This window comes from Carlito syrichta, unplaced genomic scaffold (genome assembly GCF_000164805.1).
Source record: "Carlito syrichta isolate Samal-C Ts95f unplaced genomic scaffold, Tarsius_syrichta-2.0.1 Scaffold190036, whole genome shotgun sequence".
In the NCBI taxonomy this organism is placed as follows: Eukaryota; Metazoa; Chordata; class Mammalia; order Primates; family Tarsiidae; genus Carlito; species Carlito syrichta.
In genome coordinates, this window is record NW_007134132.1 from 8,968 (window position 1) to 16,131 (window position 7,164).

General features: G+C 43.5%; 1 long non-coding RNA gene across 1 annotated transcript; it reads right to left on the reverse strand.

Moving 5' to 3' along the window:
* Nucleotides 1–2,574: 2,574 nt before the first annotated feature.
* Nucleotides 2,575–6,074, reverse strand: LOC110594974. The gene is made up of 3 exons (XR_002481541.1): nucleotides 5,894–6,074; nucleotides 5,609–5,688; nucleotides 2,575–2,790 (listed from the first exon to the last, which is right to left on the reverse strand). It is a non-coding gene; the product is annotated as an uncharacterized LOC110594974 (long non-coding RNA).
* Nucleotides 6,075–7,164: the final 1,090 nt, after the last annotated feature.

A 7,164-nucleotide genomic window follows, 5' to 3' on the forward strand; every position in this document is an offset into this window, starting at 1 on the left:
CATATGGCTGAATTCACACTTGTCCATAGAGAGTTATATTCTTATTACTAAACTCAGCATTAAAAAATAATTTACAGCCGGGCTCTGTGGCTCAGCCTGTAATCCCGCGCCTTTGGGAGGCTGGGGTGAGTGAATTGCCTGAGCCCGTGGGTTCGAGACCCGCCTGGGCAGCGAGACCTCATCTCTACAATAAATCAAAAAATCAGCTGGGCATGGTAGCACGCGCCTGTAATTCCGGCTACTCGGAAGGCTGAGGTGGGAGGATCGCCGGAGCCCAGCAGGTCGAGGCTGCGGTGGCCGGGAGCGGCCACTGCACTCCAGTCTGGGTGACAGAGTGAGACTCCAACTCAAAAAAAAATAAAATAAAATAAATAATTTACTAGAAGTGTTATCGGTTAGTCTCGGGAGGTCGTGGCGAGTGGATCATCTGAGCCCCCATGTTCAGGACCAATTCAGGCACCTTGGCGAGACCTCCTCTTTACAGTAAATAAATAAAAAAAAATAGCTGGGTGTCGTAGTGTCTGCCTGTACTTCTAGCTACTTGGAAGACTGAGGTGGAAAGATCACCAGAACCCAGTAGGTTGTTTATGGTTTGGCCATGTGTGTGCCACTGCATTCATGCCCGGGTGACAGAGTGAGATTCACTCAAAAAACGAATGTAATGGATACTTTCATGCCCCTGTGAAACTCAACAATTAAACTATCACACTTTCTGGTGGAAATGTATTGATCTACAGAGCTATAAAGAAAGAAATTTTTTCCTCAACATTGTGATGTAACCTTGGGGTAGAGAAAGGAGAGAGGGGGAATTGTATCGCAGACCCTCTTTCCGTTGGCCCTGCCAGCCCGTCGGATCCTCCCCACTACTCTTTTGGGTCCCAAACACTTGGAAAGAGGGGCTGTTCACGGAGGGCTTAGCTTGAGGTCGTGGATGGGACAAATCCCCCGGGTCCCGGTCTAGCCTCACCTACACCGAGGGCACCAGGCACAGCTGCTGTTGGGGACGTGTTCACTGTCAACTGAGGGGAGACTGGTCCTGGCACAGCCGGGTCATCCAAGTCCATCCACTTCCCCTCTCGTGACACCCCCAGCATACTCACCTTCTCCCAGCTTCCAGATGTCCCGGCAGCCTCACCAAGGCCTTCCACGTCCTGCAGATCACAGGGCGACAGAGGTCGAAGGGAAGACAAACTTGGGTGCCAAGGCATTACAAGACACTGCAGAAAGGACGACCGAACTCTGCGCAGGCACAGGAGACAAAGGCCCAAAAACCGCCCTCACTTCCAGCTCCCATCTGATTGACCAGTTCAGGCCTCAGCGTCCATTGATTGGAAAAGCCTTTGCCCTTCTGGTCTTGACAGACAGGAAGTGCAAAACAATAAGGACTCCATAGGCAAAATGCCTTTAGATTTCTCCTTGCCCCAGAGTCTGGTCAGAAGGGTGGGGGGGAGGCTTTTGGCCCCCTTTGGGCCATAATGGGAGTTTTTTTCACTCCTGGTTGGTGGGTCGCTGGACTGTAGGTTGACACCGCCTCTCCCGGGACATGCTGGGATTGTAGTCCTGCAGCTCCACAACCCACCAACTGGGAGTCATGCAGACGCCAGTGTTCACCACAATTCCTGTAAGGGGCCGCCCTCACAAGTTCCTACCACATTCCGGAGCTGGGAGAAATCTCAACATTTTCTTGCCTCATGCAGCCCGCGTCTGATTGCATGTCTTGTCACTCAAGACCAGATGGCCTAGAGTTTTATCCAATGAACTGATGCTGGGGTTTGAAATGGCCAATCAGACAGGAGCTGGAAGTTAGAGGGCAACTTCCGGGCTCTTACAAGGCCTTAGTTTCCTCCGTCAGCCTCGTGTATCTTCATTGTATCCTGTGTTTCCTTGTGGCATGCAGGTCCTGGGAGATTCGTAGGATGGACGCTGAGACCCACGGAAGGCGGGAGGTGGTGAGTGTGCAGGGAGGTTTCCCAAGAGGGGGAGTGGGATGGACCTGGATGACCCGGCTCATAAGGGACTGGCCTCTCTGTCAGCTCAGAGCCTGGACCCATCCCCACTGGGGACTCGCCCAGTCCCCTTAGTGTAGGTGGGCCTGGGTCGCAACCCTGTGGTCTTGCCCTGCAGCGACATCGCCTGCTGAGCACTCTCCGTGCAGCTCACCTTCTCCAAGTGTGCCGAACCTGCAAGGGCTGTGGAGAGGATCCGACTTGCGTGGGGGGCTGGTGGGGGGAAAGGGAGGCTATGATCCAGGCCCACTCCCTCTCCTCCCCAGAGTTAAACGGTGGCTCCATCACAACATTAAGGAGGCCTCTTGGCCAACAGCAGTTCTTGAGTCCAGAAACTCCTGCTAGGACTTGTGGTGTGGAGATCCCGGAGGACCTGGGAGGAAAGGCTATGGGAAGGGGCAAGGGGAAGCTGAGATGGGCAAAGGCTATTGGGTGACAGTCCTTCAGTGGCCTTATCTGAATTATCTAGGTGGAAATCTCCAGGGTCTGTCATTAGTGTCATTAGGCATTTGTGTCACCAGGTCCAAATTCGGTTCTGTTGACATAAGGAGTTGGAGCAGGGGATGTGACTTTATTTACGGACACTAAAACTAAGGAAATGAGGGGACGGCATCCTAAAGAACCTTCCTGGGTCGTGTGTGTTTTCTCAAAATTTTTATCCAGCCTGTGGGACAGAGAGCGACTAAGATCAAGAGGTGGCTTAGACTTGCAGACATCTGGGCGATGAGAGAAGTCCTCGAAAGTGGTGAATTATCTTTGTCCTTGGTTCACAGTCTTCTTGTTCCTTTATTAAACAAAGCAGAGTTAGTGTACAAACTCCCACTTTCGCAGAGTTAGTCTGGACAGCTACATACTGGTGCCAACCTTGTCAGCATTTCAAAATTATTTTAGCTACATTCAAACACACAAAGAGGCCAGAGATCCCCAACACTCACCCCAGTCCAAAATGGAGTTATGTCGAACTTTTGAGAGTCGACTGTCCTATATTGGATTGATTAGGTTTAAGTTTTATATTATTAAATTAGTAACTTAAAAAATTTATTTCAGCTACTAGTTTCTGTGAACTTGTAGACACATCACCGTTCTTGAGGGGTAAAGGCAGAATTGATGTTTGTCCTCTGGAATATCTTGCATTTGTAAAGAAGAAAAACTGTCCTAAATGACAAAGTAGACCCACCTCAGGGATATGTGGAAGAATCAAATCAAAGACAAACTCAGGCAAACAGGAGAGCAAGCGAGGGACTCCTAAGAGGGTGATAATACTGACAAAAAATACTTTCTATTTAATTTTGAAATAAGTAAAGGCATATTTTCAAAATGTAGGTGTAACTTGATTACATAATCTCACCTGAGAAGAAATACCAGAGAAGTAGGAGGAAAAAGAAAAAATGGCTGCTTCTCAGGTAAAGAAATTTGTCCCAGATCACAAGGAATGTCATGTGTGTAAATCTTGCAAACCATGTTGCTGTCCTTGTGATGGTTCTGCCTAATGAGTTGGTTTCAACTATTTTTGTTCTTCCTGTGATATTCAATGGGTCTGTTGGATACTGTTCCTACATAGCTTCTTCTGTTCTCTTTAACCATACTACTTAGTTGTCATAAACAGTTCTCACCATGAATGTATGACCTGCATTTTTAAAAATGTTCCTTTGTTACTGGGGGACATGGGAAGGCATGGTAACGAAGAATCCTATTGGAAATTGGGTAGATCCTCAGATCCTAATGAAGGATAGAAACATGTGTATGTAGTCTTCCTCTGTTTTCCATCATGACATGCACTGGCACATTCATGACCACCAGAGCCCAGTTAATTTTTTAATTTATTGTAGAGATGAGGTCTTGCCAAGTTGTCCAGGCTGGTCTCACACCCAAGGGTTCAGGATGTTCTTTTTCCATGGCCTCCCAGCATGCTGGGATTATAGGCATGAGCCTCTGCTACTACCCAGAACATGTACTGTTAAGTTTCTATGTAGATGCTCCATCAGCTCCATGCAGAACACGGTTAATTAAATGTACATTTAAACAGGATGGCAGTTACTGCCCAAAATAACTCCAGAAAGTCTGAATGAAGAATAATTAGAAAAGACTTGCACTCTAGGATGCCAAAAAATAAAAATATAAATACAGTTTCAGATATTACATGCCATGGGAGTTACCCGTAGGCTGATTTCTGTGTAACACAAGCTTACTTGTTATTAAGTTAAGATTATAAATTAGTATGTTGCATGGGTGTGGTGACTCAGCCTGTAATCCCAGCACTTTGGGACGCTGAGGCAACACACTTGCCTGAGCCTGTGTTTTGAGAACAGTTTGGGCATTTGGTGAGACCTTGTCTCTACAGTAAATTCAAAAACTACCCAGACATGATTGCATGTCTGTGTAGTTCTAGATACTTGGAAAGCTGAGGCAGAAGGATTGCCTAAGTCCAACAGATCGAGGCTGCAGTGGCCTTGAGCATACCACTACACTCCAGCCTGGGCAAGAAGAGTGAGACTCCCACTCAAAAATTAATAATAAATTACTATAACTTTTGGCCAAAAGATCTCAGAATGGATGTTGTGTTCCACCTGTGTGCCTTGACATCTGATTCCAATTTGTCCCAAATACTTGGGATGCTATGGAGGATGGATTCTTTTATCCAAGGAGATGAGACTGCAATAAGGTGTGATTATGCCAGGGCACTCTAGCCTGGTTCAGAATGAGGCACACCCTAGCTGGGCGTAGTTGTGCATGCCTGTAATTCCGGCTACTTGTAACTTTGAGGCACAAGGATCTCTGGAGCCCAGCAGGTTGAGGCTGCGGTAGCCAGAAGGGGCCACTGCACTCTAGTCTGGGTGACAGAGTGAGACTCTAACTCAAAAAATAATAATAATAATAATAATAGTTGTCTTGTCAACTGGACCCTGTTTTCACTCTTGCTTTACCTAGAGGCCATGGTGACTTGGTAAATATGCGATTTGTTGTTTTCAGGGGTTGTTGTCATTCAAGGATGTGGCCATAGAATTCTCTCCAGAGGAGTGGAAATGCCTAGACTCCCCTCAGCGAATATTATACAGGACTGTGATGTTAGAGAACCATAGAAACCTGGTTTTCCTAGGTGAGGAAACTTCTAAAACACAATCCTTATTTCATACTAAGGATTTTATGTCCTTCCTTGATAGAATGATTTCTGTGAATTTCTTCTTTGCATAAATGAGTTTCAGATTCCTACTATCAACAAAAAGTTGGTAATATGTTAACATAGAAAATAAAAATTAATGATATTTCATTTTGACATGAAGCCTTCTCTATTTTAAGTTGACACAGCGTCCTCTAGCTATATTATTGGTAAGTCAGAAATCTAGTGGCATAGATATCATTGCCCACATCTCATTCTCATTGCTGCCATAAGTTATTGACTCAGTCATTCTGAACTAAGAACACACAAATTCAAGGTCATTCATGGTGGGCATGCTGTGCAATGCCAGCACATTAGGAGGCTGAGCCCATAGTTTCAAAAATAGCCTGGGCAACTTGGCAAACCCCATTTCTACAAAAAATTTCCTGGGAGTGGTAACGCACACCTGTAGTTCTGGTTACTTGATAGGCTGAGGGAGAATTACCTCAGTCCAACAGGTGAGCACTGGGGTGGCTACGAGCTTTCCACTGCACTCCAGCCTGGATAACAGAGTGAGACTCCAACCTAGAATAAAAAGAAACACATACATTGAAAGTTTTATCTAAATGTTCTAAAAGTTTTATTTGGAAAGCGTATTTTTGGGGTTAATTATCTAGAATCTTGTATGTGTTCTCTACTGATCAAATACTAGGTTTGTAATCTAAGAACCCCAGCAAGAGTCATGTTACTTTTTTCTAATTAAACAGGACTTACTGTCACTAAGCCATACCTTATTACGTGTCTGGAGCAAAGGAAAGAGCCCTGGGATGTGAAGAGACATGGCACATTAGCCAAACTTCCAGGTAAGAGGGAGTGAATGAAGCAGATGACACAGGTTGAGGAATCAGAGCTTGAAATGTGGTTTGGGAAGGTGGTCTGCTCCAAAGGAAATGGTTTCTTAGAAGCCTGGGATTTTTCTCTTCCTATCACAAAGGGACATCTGTTATTACATGTTCTGAAATTCTCCAAAAACTGCTTCATCAATGATCTTTCAAGTTTACAGAGAAAATTAAAATCCACTTAATGGTTTGTTAGGAACTGCATGATCTGACTATCGTTCTGATGCTTTGGAGATGTGCAAGTATTTGCTTATTTATTTGGCAATCCTTTTCAAACTATTTTTTATGTTGGTTTTTTTTTTTTTTGGTATCATGGTTGGAAGTATGTGAGCAGTGATTTTGTTATCTGTTTGAGAAATTTTAAGAATACTCCGGACACTTGTTACATGTTTTCTAATTTATGATTTTCTCTACTGGGGAGATTTCCAATGATTTTATTTAAATTCTTACTCAATAGTCTTACTTAAATACACATTTTTCTCTTAGTGGAAGGAAATTCTGATATTCTACTTAACTTTTACTTTTATACTATGATCTGAGACTGGTAGTTTTTCTTTATATTCAAAATATTTAAGTGTATTATATCATGTAGAAGGTTGGTAAACATATATTAAATTCCTACCTGTTTCCTTGTGTCTTAATAACTCTTATTTTCTAATTTTCTTTAGTATGAAGCTTAGGACTTGCTTCATATATGTATATATTCAAACGTATATGTATGCATGTTCATGTATGATAGCATCTGATTTTTTATACATAAATAAAAATGTATAACCATAGTTCATAAATAACGTAATAATTTAATATGCCTATACAGTGTGAAATGATTATAATTATATTAATGAACATATCAACCATCTTATGTAGTTGCCATTTTTGTTTTGTAAGGAGAACACATAATGTCTTCTATTTTAGCAAATTTTCTAACCATATGAGATGTCATTACTAACAATAAGTCACTATGGTACACAATAGTTTCCTAAGACTCAGTTATAACTCAAATTTTGTAACCATTGGAAAACATTTCCATTTCCCACCTGCAGCCCTGGTGACCACGTTGTACTTTCTTTCTCTATGAGTGCAAAGTTTTTTGATTCCACAGGAGTGAGATCATGCAGGATTTTTTTTTTCCTCGAGTTGGAGTCTCACTCCAGGCTGGAAT